The 17,907-nt window shown below is 46.8% G+C and overlaps 1 protein-coding gene across 2 annotated transcripts in view; it reads left to right on the forward strand.

Annotated features, from left to right (window-relative positions):
• RUNX3 (RUNX family transcription factor 3) overlaps positions 1–17,907 on the forward strand; it is a 113,516-nt gene that overhangs the window by 72,205 nt on the left and 23,404 nt on the right. The window lies entirely within an intron of this gene.

Genomic DNA, 17,907 nt, shown 5'->3' on the forward strand with positions numbered 1-17,907 from the left:
ACTGTTCTTGAGAACTCTGCCGCCTGAGCCATAAGAGTTGGTGCAACCTTTCCACAGCACCGTCGTTGGTGGTGGTTATTTTTTACCAACATTGTGGTAGTGCCTACAGCCCTGTCCAAAGTCAGGGCCCAATTGTACATACACAGTGTAAGCAACAGTTCCTGCCCGGAAGCATTTACAATTGAAATAGACATGGCAGAGAAAGGAGGGGAGAAACTGAGTGTTGTTATGCCCATTTTACAGGTCAGGCACTGTGGTGCAGACAGATTAAATGACTTGCCCTAGGCCGCAAAGGAACCAAGAATTTAACAACTGGAGCTGGCTGAAAAATGGAAATTCCCTTTGGCAGGAAATGCCGACATTTCAAATCTGTTTTTGTTCTGAGTCGGAGCAAAGAGCTGAAATTTCCTGTGGAATGAAAGTTTTAAAAAAAAATCAATTTGGACCCTTTTTAAATAATGGCAAATCATTTAGATCATGCTGAATCATTCTAATATTAAATATAGTACATGAAAATTTCATTTTCTGACAGAAAACTGTTCCCCCTAAAATTTTTCAGCTCTATTTCTATTTCTGTTTCTATGAAATTCGATAAGGACAAATGCAAAGTACTCCGCTTAGGAAGGAACTATCAGTTGCACACATACAAACTGGGAAATGACTGCCTAGGAAGGAGTACGGCAGAAAGAGATCTGGGGGTCATAGTGGATCACAAGCTAAATATGAGTCAACAGTGTAACGCTGCTGCAAAAAAAGCAAACATCATTCTGGGATGTATTAGCAGGAATATTGTAAGCAAGACACGAGAAGGAATTCTTCCGCTCTACTCTGTGCTGATTAGGCCTCAACTGGAGTATTTCAGGAAAGATGTGGACAAATTGGAGAAAGTCCAGAGATGAGCAACAAAAATGATTAAAGGTCTAGAAAACATGACCTATGTCTAAAGATTGAAAAAATTGGGTTTGTTTAGTCTGGAGAAGAGGAGACTGAGAGGGGACATCATAACAGTTTTCAAGTACATAAAAGGTTGTCACATGGAGGAGGGAGAAAAGTTGTTCTTCTTAAACTCTGAGGACAGGACAAGAAGCAAAGGGCTTAAATTGCAGCAAAGGCAGTTTAGGTTGAACATTAGGAAAAACTTCCCAACTGTCAGATTTCAGAATAGCAGCCGGGTTAGTCTGTATCCGCAAAAAGAACAGGAGGACTTGTGGCACCTTAGAGACTAACAAATTGATTTGAGCATAAGCTTTCGTGGGCTACAGCCCACTGGAATAAATTGCCTAAGGAGGTGGTGGAATCACCATCATTGGGGATTTTTAAGAGCAGGTTGGACAAACACCTGTCAGGGATGGTCTAGATAATACTTAATCCTGCTGTGAGTGCAGGGAACTGGACTAGATGACACCTTGAGGTCCCTTCCAGTTCTGACTCTATATGCTTTACCACGGTTAGGTAGCTGCCCGTCATGCTGATCAACATTGTCTCATTGTTTCCGTGTGCTTCCCCATCTGTCGTTTTGTCTCCTGCCTTGTATTTTGGTTGTAGGCTCTTTGGGGCAGAGCCTGTCTTTGTGCTCTTTGTCTGTACAGCACCTAGCACCATGCAGTCCTGTTCCATGATGGGCTCCTAGGCGATACGATCATACAAATGAATGCTAATCGTAACCATTAATGGAGCCCATTGAACCCAGCTCTCCCAGAGACCATCCCAGTGTCTTATCACAAGACCATCCCTCCTCCCAAAAGGGGCTGGTAAAGAAACCCCGAGGAAGATTGACTCTTCCAACCCTGAAAGGAGAATTGAACAGGGACAAAGGGATTTGCCAAAGGTTTCTTCTGGGAAGTGGAAATGTGATGCAGCCGGTGCCTGTGAGATCTGATCATTGCTCCAGAGGAACAGGAGCAGGCAATGTTCAAAGCCTTCCCTATTTGCGTCGTGAGGGCTAAGACCGCTCCAAGCGTCAAGCCTGTTTCTAATGTTTACAGTCACAGTTGGAAAACCTGTTTAAAATAGATGTTCTCCCTCCAGCCAAAAACCCGAGTAGACAAGCAAGCAGGCTACTGGAACGAGAAATGCACAAAAATGGCCCAGCCTACGTATTTATCCCAGGGAAGATTCTGGTTGAGCCATTGCTCCTTCTATGCTAATGTCGGCTGAGTGGCCATAATGTTACTTTAATGCACGACGTTCATTTCTTTTCATTTAGTGGTTTGCTTTTCTGTTACTTATTAATGCTGGCCCAAAGGTAAAGGATTAAATGATACAAGAGGAAAATTCCAGCTCAGAATTCATCTCCTGTAGAAGGATCTTTCCTCTCACACCCCTGACTTCCCTCAGGTCTGTTGTAAAGTCCACAGATCACAACCGTATTTATACCTACGGTGCTGCTATTAATAATCAGACCTGTTGAAAGATGAAATTATTTCTGTCTATGTTGCAACACGTTTCCTTTGCAAATTCAATATTCATGATGACTTAATGAATTAATTAATATTGTGCCATTTTCCTTGTCCACTGGAACACAGGCAGGAATGAACTTTCCCTTATTATGAACAAATTAATACATAGTAATGGTTATTTGCGTAAAATGGGCCTGGTTCAATGATATTGTGCAGCTCCCACTGATTTAATGTGTGCATGTAATACACCGACTTAGTGCTTGTGGTCATGTTTCTGTTAATGACTTGTGATGGCCACTCTAATGGCCTGAGTCTTACATCACGTGCAGCTCCTGGCATACAGGCCTGTGTAACATACTGGGTTTTTAAGTCATGACATGATCTATGGAAAAGCTATTTTTAGAAGTTTGTGCAATTATTATTACTTTCTCCCTTCTTCCACTAATATGTTTGGATTCAGGTGGCGTAAGGCACTCTCTGTGGGTCAAGCTTTAGGACACTGTGAGGAGATTACAGAGCTATTCTGCTGACTCACCCTGGCAGCCGGATTAGATGGGTCACTTTAGCTCTGACTCAGGGCTATAAAAGGCAGGGAGGAACTCTGAGAGAGAGAGAGAGAGCTACAGGGATAAGAAATCCTGCTGGGAAAAGCCCCTTTATGTTTGTGAATCAGTCCTGATTAGGACTTTGTTACTTCAATCCCTATCTGTATGGCGGGGGAAGGGATCGGAATGGGAACTTTGCTTAGTCAAGGCAGCCTAGCACTGCAGATGGAGGGATATAGCACATAGCACCATAAACTTAAATACCTTAAATATCAGCACTCACTTGGATGATCTACATAACTAGTGTGTGGCTTTGCCATCCCAAAGCCATGCCGATTAAAACCCTTTATACCGCACCACCCCATCCTGCCGTATATTTATATCAAAGGCAGGCACGCCTCATTTCTTGCTGCCCACGCGCACTGTATCTTATCTTATCTATCTCGGTTCTCATACCACACCCATTGTCATGAAATCTGAACACCTCACTGAGGTTTCTGGCGCCTTCTCCTTTGCCCATTCTTGCACATCGAAGGGCAGAATCTAGCCTGATACCGAGGGAGATTCGGGAACTGGTGTAAAGGTCTCTTTTTAAAAAAGAGCGATTGAAAGGTGTTGAAGTGCTTTTTCTTTAAAAATCCTGTATGACCCAGACTCTTTGAGTGGGAAGCCCAGACCTTAAAGGCACTGTCCCCAAAATCACATGACCATTCCGCTTTTCTAAAGAATATTCTTATCTGAGTCTTATACAGCAGTGATCCTCAGTGAGCCACAGTAGGAGGGGGAATCATCCTGGGATTTAGCATACCCCACTATCCTTTGCGGCTGCAAAGGCTTCTGGGATTTGGGTCACAGAAAGAAAGACTTGGGAGATTTTTGGGTGCCGGAAGGTGGGGGATGGGGGTCGTATTGTACACAGCTGATTGAAACAGTCCTTGTGTACTGTACAACACCCACTGTGAGGTTAACTGCACGCGTACGTGAGAGGAAAAGCTTCAAAGCACAAATTCACCTGACTTAAAGCAGCATATAGAACGTTCCGGAGTGGGGGGAAGTTTAGAGCCAGAGGGGCCGGTTGGTCGTTCAAATAGAGGTGAACCACAGAGTTTAGGGATGTTTGTATCCTGTTTTGGTTCCAGCTACTACCAGGACAGTGCTTCGGCTTGGCTTTCATTACAAATGAGGCACTGCATAAAGACCCGTGCTGGTGTAAATCAGGCTAGCGCTGTCGGCCTCATGAGATTTACACCAGCTGAGGAACTGGCCCGTAGACGTGAGCTGAGAAGTTTGGACTTGGAGGTGCCGGGGAGAGGGGCCGGGAGCTGTGGTTGCAGAAGAGCTTCATCTCCCTAAGTACTTGGTAGATCCTTAAAACCAATTCAAGGCACTGAGCTTTGATAATGGTGCACAGAACTATCAGTTTTCTTGATCATGGGTGGCCACCCTGCACCCACTAATCTCCTGCTCCAGGATGCACGGGGTTCAGCATGAAGCCTGGGAGAATTTTTCTGGGAGGCCCTAACCCCTCTATGTGGGTTCTTAAGCCAGGCCTGTCGGCCTGCTGCAATTTTCACAGCTTCGCTGTCTCTGTGCAGGATTAGAACCCGGGATTTTTGCAGCTCTAGTCTAGGCTGGCAGGCCACCCGCCCTTCTTTGAGTCCCCACAATTCCAGGTCAGGTCCTGGGCGGGCCGTGTCCCCAGACTGTTACAGAGAGTTCTCATTTCTTTTTTTAAACAAAGAAGGGTTGTATGTTTTTTTCACTCTATCCTCAGAGCGTTTTTCAAAAATAATCCCTCACCCGCCCCTCCCCTTTCCCAATCTATTAGCCCTTCTCACAAACGTTCCACCACCTTGACAGGAAATGCTGAACGGAGACCAGGGCCATTGTTTTCTCCAGACCTTTCATCTCAATTTTGTTTTCTGAATCTCAGCTCAGCACGGATTCATTCCTGCCTGGCGTCTTTCGCGCGAGCACTTGATCCACAGCTCTTGGATGCTCTCTCCGTCGATTGCAGTGGGCTTTGGTTCAGTCAGTTTCACACCGTGTGGTTTTACGTTTGCTTTTGGTTACACTGGGAGAGCAAGTGCCCTCCACTGTGTCATGTGGCACCCGTTCGCCAGGCTCTGGTAGTATTTCTAGCAGAGCCAGAGTTCATCTTGGGGAGGTTATTAAAAGGCTCAGGCCGTGCAAAATCATTCTTTGACCAGCTTCATATTTTCATGCCTTAATGGCTTAAACACCATAACACATATGAAATGACTTGTTTAATAAACTGTAGGGTTGGTTGTTTCTTTGCCAGCTGTGGGCTTGGTTTTTTTTTTTTTTCCTTTCTTTCAAGAAACGACAACAATTATCAAGTCTGGCCAAATTTCTGACTCCTCGGTAATTACTAGTAACAAAGAGCACCTTTTTAGGGCTTCCTTTATTTGCACTGTGTAAAAAAAATGTTCCAATTACCTCTCAGAAATATGACTGCACGGGGGTCAGACGATTAAATTAAATGGTGCATGAATGCACTCATTACACCCCCCCACCCTCGGTAAACTGCACTTCGTTCAAGGCAAATTGCTAGCAGTTTTGAGAAACTAAGACCTGAGAGCCACACAATAGGTAGAGAAAAATTCTCAATGGAGCTGTTTATAGAACTCACCGTGCTTTAAGAAAGCTGTTCGTTATTAGAATAGTTCTGCACTGTTTTCCACCATAGTATCAAACCTCCTCACATTGAATGAATGAAGTCTTGTCATACCCCTGGGAGGTAGGTTATTTCTCCCCCAATTTACAGGTGAGGGAAACTGAGGTACGGAACCCGGGGCAGAAGTGGGATTAGACCTGAGTTAGCAGCCACTGCCCTAACTGCAAGGCCACTTCTCCACGCCTGGTGTCGCAGCTCTGATTTAAGGACAACTGTGGATTTTTTTTCCTCTCTTGATCCCATGTTAGACTTAATGGGCCAGATCCTCGGGTGATGTAAATCAGTGTAGCCCCATTGGAGTCAATGCAGCTCCACTGACTTACATTGAGGTCTGGGTGATTACTGACTCACTATAGCAATCTTGCAAAATCATTAAAAAAAAAACAGGCCAGGTACCCCGGGTAGACTGGGATGATGACAATCTAATGATATTTCGCTTGCCCATCGGCCCAGGTGAAGCAAGCAAGTAGTATTTTGGGAAGGGTGATTGAAGGATATTTTTATCACATTGCCATGCATTGCGGGCAGATTTGCATAAATCCACCGCACACTTCCTCCTCAAGGAAAACGGAATAATTTGTATAGTGATGTCATTACAGTTTGAAGCAACTTTAGAACAGACGTGGAGCTGAATGCAGGGGACCGGACTAGATGACCTCACGAGGTCCCTTCCCGTCCTCCGAGTCTATGATTCGATCTCTATAGCATCTTGGCTCAATACAGGGTAAACAGGTGCGATTCATGGCCTGTGTTATACAGGATGTCCGACTAGATGATCCAATGGCTCCTTCTGGCCATAAATTCTATGATATGAAAAATCTCTGTACGTGCCTGGGATGTGGGGAAAGTAACGTGGCTTATGAATGAACAGCAGAAAGTAGCTGCGTGGAGAATAAGAGGATTGTAGCCAAGAATCTTGGCCTGGGGGTCTGGGCAAGGGTTCCTGGTTTGGGAACCAGGGCCGGATTAACTCTCCTGTAGGCGCGGGGCTATTAGATTTTGTGGGGCCCATATACAAGTCTTTTTCCTGGGAGGGAGATTGGTGCGGAAGGGGGCTGGGGCAGGGGATTGGGGGGCAGGAGGGAGTGCGGGGGCTGGGAGGGAGTTTGGGTGCAGGAAGGGGATTCTGATCTGGGGCAGGGGGTTGGGGTGGAGGAGGGAGTGCGAGGTGCAGGCTCCAGCCGGGAGGTGCTTACCACTGGCGGCTCCCGGCTGGCGGCGCAGCAGGGCTCAGGCCTGCCTGCCTGCCATAGCCCCACCCTGCTCCCTGAAGCGGCTGGCTCCTAGCATGTCTCTGCGGCCCCTGCGGGGAGGGGGACAGTATGTCTCCGTGAGCTGCCCGCGACCGCAAGCGCCACCCCTGTAGCTCCCATTGGTCAGTTTCTGGCGAATGAGAGCTGGGAGGATGATGCTGGGAGCGGGGGCAGTGCGCAGAGTCGCCTCCCCCCACCCACCAGGGGCCACAGAGACATGCTAGCAGGCAGCCGCTTCCGGCAGCGGCGTGGGGCTATGGCAGGCAGGCAGCCTGCCTGAGCACCCCGCTGTGCCGCGGGACTTCTAGCAGCCCAGAGTTGGAGATCGCTGCCTGTGATTTATTTTTGCGGGGCCCCACTTGAGCCAGGGCCCTGGGCTGTAGCCCCTAAAGCCCCTTCCTTAATCCGTCTCTGTTGGGAAGAGCAAGAACTTCCCTGAAGCTTCACTTGTGTTTAAACTGAACCTTGTTCTGAGATGCTCTGTTTGTTTGTTTTTTCCACTGCTGATTTTTGGTTCTAGGTAGTGAAATACTGTAGGATAGACTGTCCCCACTGTAATATTTTTGCATGTAGCATATTATTCAATCACTAGATTTCTCTATATGCTGTATGGAGTTCCAGACAGGGTGGGGTCCCTGGTAAACAAGGGAGACAAAGCTGGAACTCAAGCCGTGTGGAAGAAGCCTGCTTTGTGGCTTCTGTGTATTTTCTTTAATAATAGACTCCTGGTTAGAGTAGACTGTGATCCCATGTATTGTGTTATGCATGAGATTGCCAGCCTCGCTTTTCCAGCCAAAGGGATCCTAGTCTGAAAGCTTATTTCAAACCAAGCTGGAGTCTGTGGAAAGGCCAGGAACTCACTCACCGTTTCCTGCAAATTGTCCCCCCATCACACCCCACACAGGAGTAGGGAGGGAATGGGGCCTACAAAACCTGTGGGTATCCTGAGATCAATGTGGGAATCCAATGGTGTCCTAGGGCCTTCGCTCTACTCTATGGACCTATCACCTTCCCTGTCCACAGAAGCATGGTTCCTCCTGCAGCTTTACTGCCACTCGCCCCGGCCCCAGCTACTGCTCCATCACCCCTCTCTGGGAGCAGGGGTTGTGATCAGTGTGCTGAGTGTGATTTTTGTGAAAGATGATGCTGAGAAAAGGAAATATCTGCCTGTTTGAAGGTAGAGGGGGCCACAGAGAACAGTCATTGCCCAGCCCAGCCATGCATACCCTTGAGCTGTGCAGCCCCAGATCCATGGACTGGGGGTGGATCTGGAGGAGGGAGACAGGATGCTTCCCTGGTTGATTTCTGCCCAGTTTAACGCCTCCCTGTTGGTGTCAGTGGCGGGGCGGAGATGGGTCTTTCTGCTGAACATACCCAACTGTTTGTGTTATGCCCATAATCCATGTACAGCGTAAAACCCTAGAGTGATAACCAGGAGCATTTGCTGCCACTTTGACCCAAGGAAATTTTACGCCACGTTGGTATCTTACCAGAAGACGGGATAATTAATACTGGAGGGGGGCTGCTTCCCGGAAGCCTGATTTCAGACTCAGGATACAAGCTGTATTGTGCCAATGCAGTACATGTCAAGATCTTTATCTTGGCAAAAAATAGTTTCTCAGGGGGATGAATTAAACTTGAACTTGAGATGTTTATGTATAATGTGGAGCAGGCTAGTTGCTGAAACGCTTCCCTGGGGTTGCAGTTTGGGGTTTTCTTTTTCTTCGACTGAACTCCTCATTTCGCAGAGGGCTGTTTGTGGATAGAAAATTGCTACAATTGGTTCTACTTTAAAGTATGTAAAGTATTTTAAAAAATGCTGATTTGTCATTTGTTGGGACCCAGCCTCTTCTCAGGGGTGGATGAAAAGGAAGCCTTGAATAACAGATGCTAGCTTCCTTGTTAATTCTTAGCTCTGAGAGGTTCTCAGCTACGCTGGCAAAGGGTATTAGAAGAGAACGTTGTGATTCTCATTTCTTACCCAGGCAAAGCAACTGTTGAAGCTTGCTGGGCATGAAGTAGTTTTCTCATCTTGTGAGATTTTTTTGAGATTTGGAATTTTTTTCCCCATCTCAAATCAGAACAAAAAGCTGAAACCTTGAAAATTTTCACCAACTGACAAGCCAAAAAAAACCCCCAAAACAAATTCTTTTGGGTCAATCAAAACATTCCATTTAGAATTCGATGTTTCATTTCTTAGTTCAAACTTTTTTCTTTTTTTTAACCTTTTTTTGAGGCTAAATTTAATAAAATTTCTAAGCAAAAAGTCCTTTCTCACTCCAACCCTCCAAAACAAACTTTTCCTTTAGAAAGGACATTTTGACAATTATGAAACCTTTTCCCAGAAATGGTTGGAGCTGGGAGATTTGTCAGAACTGACCCTGTTCCACAAACAAGTTTTGGATTTGACGATTTGGCATTTTTCAGCAAAAAAGAAACACTTCAGTAGTATAGCTGGTCAGGAATTTTTCTGCAGAAGTCCTACTGTTTACTGTGATCTCTTTGTCTGAAATGCGGTCACCTCTGGGGTGTAACACAGCGATGGCTCAACAGTTCATAGTAGCACTACACCACTGTGTGGGACAGAGGAATATTTTGTCAAAATGGCAGGGAGAATTTAGAGTAGTTGAATCTAAAAATATAGATTGAAATTTTGCTAGGGGCTTTTTCACATGGTCAGCAGCTCAGTTTGACAGGTCTCCTGAATGATGAGACCCCAGCAGCATAGTGCCCCCTAGAGTCCTACTGGGGCACTGATCTCAGACTGACCCTAAGGTGGCCGAAGAGTGAAGGGGCATACGAATGTTTAGCATATCTGACATGTAAATACCTTGCAACACCGGCTACAAAAGTGTCATGCGAACACCTGTTCTCACTTTCAGGTGATGTTGTAAATAAGAAGCAGGCAACATTATCTCCCGTAAATGTAAACAAAGTTGTATGTCTTAGCAATTGGTTGAACAAGAAGTAGGACTGAGTGGACTTGTAGGCGCTAAAGTTTTACATTGTTTTGTTTTTGAGTGCAGTTATGTAACAAAAAAAATCTACATTTGTAAGTTGCACTTTTACTAAAGGAATTTCACTACTGTACTTGTATGAGGTGAATTGAAAAATACTATTTCTTTTATTTAATCTTTTTTACAGTGCAAATATTTGTAATAAAAATAACAGCAAGTGAGCACTGTCCACTTTGTATTCTGTGTTGCAATTGAAATCAATATATTTGAAAACACAGAAAAACATCCACAAATATTTATATTAAATTCCAATTGATATTCTAGTATTGTTTAACAGTGAGATTAAAACTGTGATTAATCGCGATTAATTTTTTAAATTGAGCTAATTTGTTTTGAGTTAATCTCTTGAGTTAACAGCTATTCATTGACAGCCCTAATAATAACACCCCTTTCTTATGAAAGCGCCAAAATTTCCATGAAAATTGTTCAACCAGAAATCGTGGATTTTTTGCAGTGGACATTTTTCATGGGAACTCTTCTTATCAGTTTTCCGACCAACTCTAGTCAGAAGGAATTGAAGTTCATGGACAGGGTTAGAATGCCTGAAGAAAGGCGGAAGGTCTTTCTTGCAAAGCGACTGCATTTGACAGCCAAATCAGCTGCCTCAAAATGTCTTTAGTTGGAGTCGTACTTCTTCTGGATGGAAGCCTGGAAGTTCCTTCCTCACTTCCCTGTCCTGTGTGCTCTTTTAATGAAGACAAATTACTGGCAAAGAGAATGCTTGAACTGAGCTTTGCCGCCTTCTCTTCATGGTGTTTGCATCAGATGCTGTGCGGTTGATGGGCTGCGTAGGAAACTTAAATAAAGAAACCCACAAAGGCCAAATCTGCTGTCATGACACTCCCTAGCCACTAAATCTGCCCTGCTTTAGGCCCTGATCCAGCAGAGTACTTAAGCGCATGCTTAAATTTAAGCACGTGTAGAGTCCTATTTACTCCATTTGTTTAAATGAGTCATGCTGAAGTGTTTTGTTGAATAGGGCGTAACTGCTGTTACCATCTTGTGCATATCAACCTAAATGGGCCCTATCTTCAACAGAGCTATGCTGATTTACATAGCTGAGGATCTGCAATTTGCATTGTTGTTGACCTCAGTTATGGAATAAAGGTAGAGGCCTGGTCTCCTCTTGAAAACCATGGTGTAAATCAGGAGTAACTGAAGTCAGAGGAGAATCTAGCTTAGGTTTCGGGAGCTTCCAGGTTAGCACAAAAGATCTTGCAAATCAGTACTTGCTGGAAAGGACCATTTCTGTATTTGTATTCCCATTGCTCCGTTTTTTTATCCCAGCGGGTGGGAATCAACCTTCCGTGCATGGCTGGTCCGGACAGTGCATTGTATTCCTCAGAAGTAATTTAGGTCTCTTGTTGATACATGTAACTTGAGAAGTTCTGTTAGCCAACATGAGCCTTTTATTTCTTATCTTCCTGACTCCATGCACATATATTCATTTAACCCATTATGGGCCTGCCGCTGCATGGTGCTGAGTTCCCTCCAGTTCTAAGGGAAGATGAGGACAATAACCTCAAGAAATGAGCCCTAAGTAACAAAACCCAAAGAGAAGTAGAGAGTCACGGAGTTTAAGGCCAGAAGGGACCCCTTGATCATTCAGACTGACCTCCTGTATGTCACAGGCTACCAGCACTACCTAGCACCTGCACACTGCACCCAGCAACCGAAATTACAGCCACAGGAGACTAAATTATTATGTGCCACAAGCAGATAATAAGGAGGTACCGACATGCACCGGTGCCCAAGGCCCCTGCAATGGCAGGGAATTGATTAAGTGAGATATACTCAGATAATCCTGGGAAGTGACCCATGCTCACATGCTGCACAGGAAGGTGAAACCCCCAAGGTCACTGCCGATCTGACCTGGGGGAAAATTCCCTTCTGATCCCACACACGGCAAGCAGTTAGACCAGAGGTGGGCAAACTATGGCCTGCGGGCCACATGCAGCCTGCGGGACTGTCCTGCCTGGCCCTTGAGCTCCCCGGCCCCTCAGCTCGCTGTGCCACCAGTGCTCTGGGCGGCGGGGCTGCGAGTTCCTGCCGGGCAGCGCGGCTGCGTGAGCTGCCGGGTGCAGTGAATTAAATTGCTCCCCGTAGGAATGTGCTACTTACGGTGTATTATGGCTGCCAGTCCTGGTGCTTCGTAAGTAGCACATTCCTGCGGGGAACAATTTACACTACACCCCAGATAGGGAAGGCCCCAACCAGCCTGGCCTCTGACCCCTATCCGCTCCCTCCCACTTCCCGCACCCTGACTGCCCCCCTTAGAACCCCCGACCCATCCAAGCTCCTTATCCCCTTACTGCCCCCTCCTGGGACCCCCTGCCCCTAACCACCCCTGGGACCTCACCCCCTATCCAACCCCCCCGTCCCCTGACTGCCCCGACCCCTATCCACATCCCCGCCCCTGACTGGCTCCCTGGGACTCCCACACCTATTCACCCCCACCCCGTTCCCCATCCCCTGACTGCCCCCCAGAACCCCCAGCCCCATATCCAACCCCCCTGCTCCCTGTCCCCTTACCACGCCTCTCAGAGCAGCAGGACTGGCAGCCGTAATACACCATAAGTAGCACATTCCTATGGGGAGCAATTTAATACACTACCCTTGGCCCTCCATACAGTTTCAGAACCCCGATGTGGCCCTCAGGCCAAAAAGTCTTTACTTATCTACGTCACAGAGGGTGTGGTGAGAATGTAATGAATGTGCCTAAAGCACTGGGAGGCCCCCAAAATGAAGGCTGGTGTAGAATTGAAGGGAATTATTCAGGTCTATTTGGGAACGTATATCCTAAGGTACTAATAAGGTTATCCCGGCTTATGTTTGGCAGGATTAGCAAATCTAAGAGGATAATGCGAGAGCTGTGGAAAAAACCCAGTCGATGCTAAAAGCAAGGTTTCATTTCGGGGAATACGACAGCTCAGCGCCTGAGCTATCAAACAAAACCACAAGAGCGCCACAGATCTCAGGGCCGGGCTCTCCGAAGAGCGTAGCGGTTTGGCCAATAACTTCAAATGATGTGGCAGAGAAAGGAAGAGAATTTGACTCAGAGTGCGATTAAGTTGTTCCCAGGGCCCTGCTTTTCCACGGCAGGGTACCAGAGGCCTCCTTTGAAATCAACTGGAGATAAATTGTGTTCGGTGGAGGAAGGTGCTGAAAAATGATTTTGCGTTATTTTGTCTTCCCCATGAATCAATATCACGCACAGGGAGGGTGCAGCTAAGGGGTCAAATCCCCGGGGCTCCCCATCTGCCTCTCATCTTCATCCCATAAAGACCAAAATCAACGACTCACGGTGGGTTAGGAAGCAAAGATGCCGCAGACGCCGCCTGCAGGTTCCTATGGCACAGCAGGGGTATGGCCAGAGGGTCTGTGGACTGCACTGATCCACTGGAGCCCAGCCTCCTACATGGGAGTGCACCTCTAGGGCAGCCTCTGGGCTGCTGGAGCTCTGTGCTCTGTGCTCTGTGCTCTGCCCAGCCTGAAGGTGGAGGTGGCCATTTATCACACCACCGACACCGTTCCCCATGCAAAGTGCTTTTATTCTGACTTGCATCATCAGTCGATGGGACTGAGACTCTTAAGTGCCTGAATCCCTTCTGAACATGGAATGTAGGCTCCCAAGTCACTGCGGCCCTCTTGAAAATAGCACCCTAGATGGACACGTAGACACCTGCAGCGGCGACCTGTTTTCTCAGGGTATTAAATAGGTTTTTTGGATCTGAGGATATAGAATAAAATGCCGCCAGCCAGAAGAGGCTGCTCCATAAACAGCCACATCAGTCAGCAACAGTGGGGGCGGGGAAGGCTGGAAGGAGCAGAGAAGGAGTTAAAGGGCTTCCCCACAGCGAAAGGCGAGCAAGGGAGCTACGGACCAGTCGGCTGGTTTTCAGTTCAGCTAATCAGCACCAGGCCGTGTATAATGAACATCTCTCCCACTGTTCTCAGTTCAGACAGTAAAGCCCTACTGTAAATGCAACATCTCTCTCTCTGCTCCCTGCCAGCTGGACCAGAGCCAACCTATTTCCTTCAAAAAGGGATATTTATTTTCATCCCTTTATAGGCAGCCATTCATCACAGACCACCACAGGCTAGAAAATCTTTTTAAATTATCATCAGCCTCTCCCTCCCGCCCTTCAATATTATTTTCCTTTGGTTGTTAAAGTCAGTGCAAATCTGCCGACAGAACAGGCGGGCTGAAGGCTGCGGCGACACTTTGCTCTCTCGTTCAAGGCTGGAGAAAGACAGTAGCGGCAGTGTCTTGAGAAGCCAGGAGGAAGCCAAAGCAAAGACTTGGCGTGACTGATTCTCTTTCCAAATGGCGTAAGCAAGCCAGCTTCAAACATGTGCATAATGAGTTATCTGTGGTGGACGTTGTTAGGCCGGAGAAAAGTCTCTTCTCCCTCCCTTGAACTTCTGGGCTTCGCTTTATGAAGCCAGCCAAAACCGCACTGGTGCTTGCCATTTGCCACCCTGTGCAGATAGACCGATATGCAGATGTGTGGACGGTGTATTTGTGCTCCTTCCAGCAGCAGAAGCTACGGTCAAGGCTGAGTTCCAATTTCCATTCTTTACCTCCCATCTCTCTTTCAGTTGCTCATAACTTTCTCAACCCAAGTCCTCGTAGCGTGGCATCTCCCATGCTTCGTCTCAGCCCGCAGGTGGATTTTTCTGAGTAAAAATCAGCAGCGCCGTTTTTAATTTACGGGAGCGTGCAGCTGAACCCCCTTTCCCCATCTGTTCGGATTGAGAATGTGGAGATCAATTAACTCAGGCTCTGCGGAGGCTAGTCATTTCAAATACAGCTTGTGTCTACACAGTACACCTGATTGTCCAACCGGTGCTCGGATCGAGGTGAAGTTCACACCATGCAGAGGGCCAGCGCAACATCTGGGTCCCACTGACGTGCCTACATCGAGGTGTTAAGTAGGACGTAAGCCGGGCCTTCGTCCTTGCACTGGCTCTGCACAGGAATGAATTTCATCCACTGGTGACCACTTACCACGTGTAATAACGCCATTGAAATCAACAAAATGTCTCATACAGCAAGGAACTAACCGGCGGGGGGGCGGGGGAAGGGAGGCAGAATCTAGTCATCACTTTGCCATTTTCATGTCTAAACCATTAGAATTTGCTGTTGGTATCTTAACAATGCCTTTGTTTAAGGGCATCTCAGAGTCTTTAAACCACAATTTGAGGACTTCGGTGGCTCAGAGATAGGCTAGGGGGTTGTTACAAGAGTGGGTGGGTGAGCGTCTGTGGCCTGCGTTGTGCAGGAGGTCACACTAGACAATCATAATGGTCCCTTCTGACCTTAAAGTCGATGACTCTATGAGAACACCTCTGATGGGGGTTCCTTCGGCGAAGTCTCCATTTAAGGCTGGATGGATGAAGAACTTATCCACTGATGATGCCTCAGTTAAAGCCACTTCAGTAGAGGACAAGCTAGTTAAGGGGGCCACGCAAGTTAGCAGGATATTTTACTTACCTCCCCACCCCCTTCTTCTTAGCGGAAACCAGGGGAACGAACTGCAAAAGCCACGCGCGCCCCTCCCTTTCCTGAAACAGCCCAACCATTTTAAAAGTTTACCCTGACCAACTTCAGCCGTGACATGACTTGGGGTAGAAAAACCAACTCCCCCTGACCACCAGCACCCTGCCAGGGCCAGTGCTGATGGGGAGGTCACACGAAACGACCGTGACCTCTGAATTCCAAAGGCACTGAGAGAAAGCGTGTGCCAGGCAGTTCCCTTGCCCGTCACAGTGATACCGTTCGACACGGGTGTGGGCCAAAACCCCTGAGCTTGGGGCTGCATAGCCGTGTTTTGCAAATGGCTCCTATCTTACTAATGGGCCAGACCAAAAACCGCAGAGCTGAACTTTGGAAGCCTTCAAAACCCGGATGGAGAGTTTGAACCTGGGGGGTCGATTTCTACCTTTGGTCTAACACAGAATCAAGTGCTAGCTCTGCTCTGCAGTAGCGCTGACACGTTCAAAACGATGGTGATTTGGCTCCTTAGCAATCTAGGAAAACGAGATGCTTATGTAGAATCCTGGGGAGACGCCCCCCCACCCACGAGCACATGAAAAGTTCCAATCAGGGACTTTCTGAAGTCTTGTCAGTTTCCAAAGTTCTAACAGGAAGAGAAGGGCCTGTTTTGCCTTTGAAATGTTTTAATGCGGAAGGCATGTCTTTAAAGCACAGCTTTAAGGGCTACAGTTTCATGGCTTGCGGACAGTATTTCACTGTCGCCATTCCAAGGAAACACCCACAACTTCCAACGTGCTTTTTATTATTGATCAGAGAGTCAGATTCACGTCGATTCTTTCATATGGAAAATATTCAATGGAGTTGGGTTTGTTTGATGTAGTGATGCCGATCTTGTTACATCAGTGATATAAGGTGACCTGTCATGGTTAATGTCGTGCTGGATAGCAAAATTACCTGACTGGGAAACTGCATCTCTCTTTAAAAACGTCTTCCTTGTTGACAAGAGGCAGACCAAGTCAGTAGCTGTCTGTGTTTTGTTACATCAGGACTTAACATTTCCATAAAGACATGAGTCACCATTTACTTGTATTTGTTTCAGAATGTGACTGCTAGGCCGGAGGAGAGGCAGCTGGGTGACATCTGAGAGCAAAATGATATAACCTTGCGGGCAAAAATACACCCCAGCAGTGCAGTGATGGGTTCCGTATGCAAAAGACTCAACACCTCTTGGGATTGGGTTCTTGGGACTTGAGCCAAGGCCCTTTGAAGTCAATGGAAGGATTCTCACTGATTTCAATGGGCTTCAGGCGAAGGTCGGGGTTTGCAGAGCTTGGAAACGACCTTCCTTTTCTTTAGGGTGCAGCACTCATGTTAATTTGTCCGTGTGGGTTTCCTCTGTGTGTTGAGTGTGGGTTGATGGCGAAGGGCTTTAATGAAATGAGCCTCTGCGGAAATCAAAAGCCGAGGACGTTCTCATGAAAGAAGCGCATTAATAGTGACTCCGCTCTTGCATGACACAGTCTGACGTTCCCAGCTCTAGCGAAAAGCGACAGGAAGTCTCAGCAGCACAGGGTGTGCAAAAATCTGCTTGTTATTTGTGGAGGCTGGGGTTGGGGTTTTTTTAACTCGTGTGCTGCTTTCTTCAAATTGTTTTGCACTGTTGGGCCCTGCCTATAGGAATGGAGCTAAGCCACCTTTCAAACACTAGCTGGAGGGTCAAAAGGCCAAACAACAGTATAGCAGAGTTGGCTTCCAACCATGCAACGTCCCCATGCTTTAACACTGCCTGTTTCATTGGGTAGATGGGCCCTTGGCTTACATTTTTCAAAAGTGACTACTGATTTTAGGTGCCTCTGTTTGGGGGTGGGTGGGCTCAGCTCAAGACACCTTAAAGACGCCAGCTTTTCAGAGTGCAGGTGCTCAGCACTTTCTGGAAACCAGTTCTTTTAAAGATGTTTAAGTGATGCACCCAGAATCACTAGCCATGTCTAAAATACCCTCCCAAATCAGGGCACTTCACGGCATGCACCACTCCCCCTGTCAGGAGGATGAGAGACCAAACATGACAGATGTCAGTCATGTTGCTTAATGCACAACTGACGCCCACCGTATTTCGTTGATGAGCACAGTATAAGGACCTGTAAAGACTAGAATAGACCTTTTTTCACTTCCACATAGTTTGGAATCCATTTTTAACCATTTTTGCTTTCTGGTTCCCATTACTAGCCTGGTGTGGGGTCTGCAACACATCAGGAGAATTAGAGGGTAGAGAAAGAGGAGTGGGAAAGAAACATTGATTTTAAAAATGGCAATATTTTTATTCCTCTTGTTGTTATTTTGTTCCTTTCCCTGATATTGTTAAAACACCCAGATGCCCCTTTTATGACAAATCTAAGGAGGGAATTCTGCCTTTCGGTAGATTGGTGCCATTCCCACTGATTTCAGAGGAAGTTGTGGCAATTTATTCATTGGCTGAATTTGGAGCTTTAAACTAG

Source organism: Mauremys reevesii, linkage group 23 (genome assembly GCF_016161935.1).
Source record: "Mauremys reevesii isolate NIE-2019 linkage group 23, ASM1616193v1, whole genome shotgun sequence".
Taxonomy (NCBI): domain Eukaryota; kingdom Metazoa; phylum Chordata; order Testudines; family Geoemydidae; genus Mauremys; species Mauremys reevesii.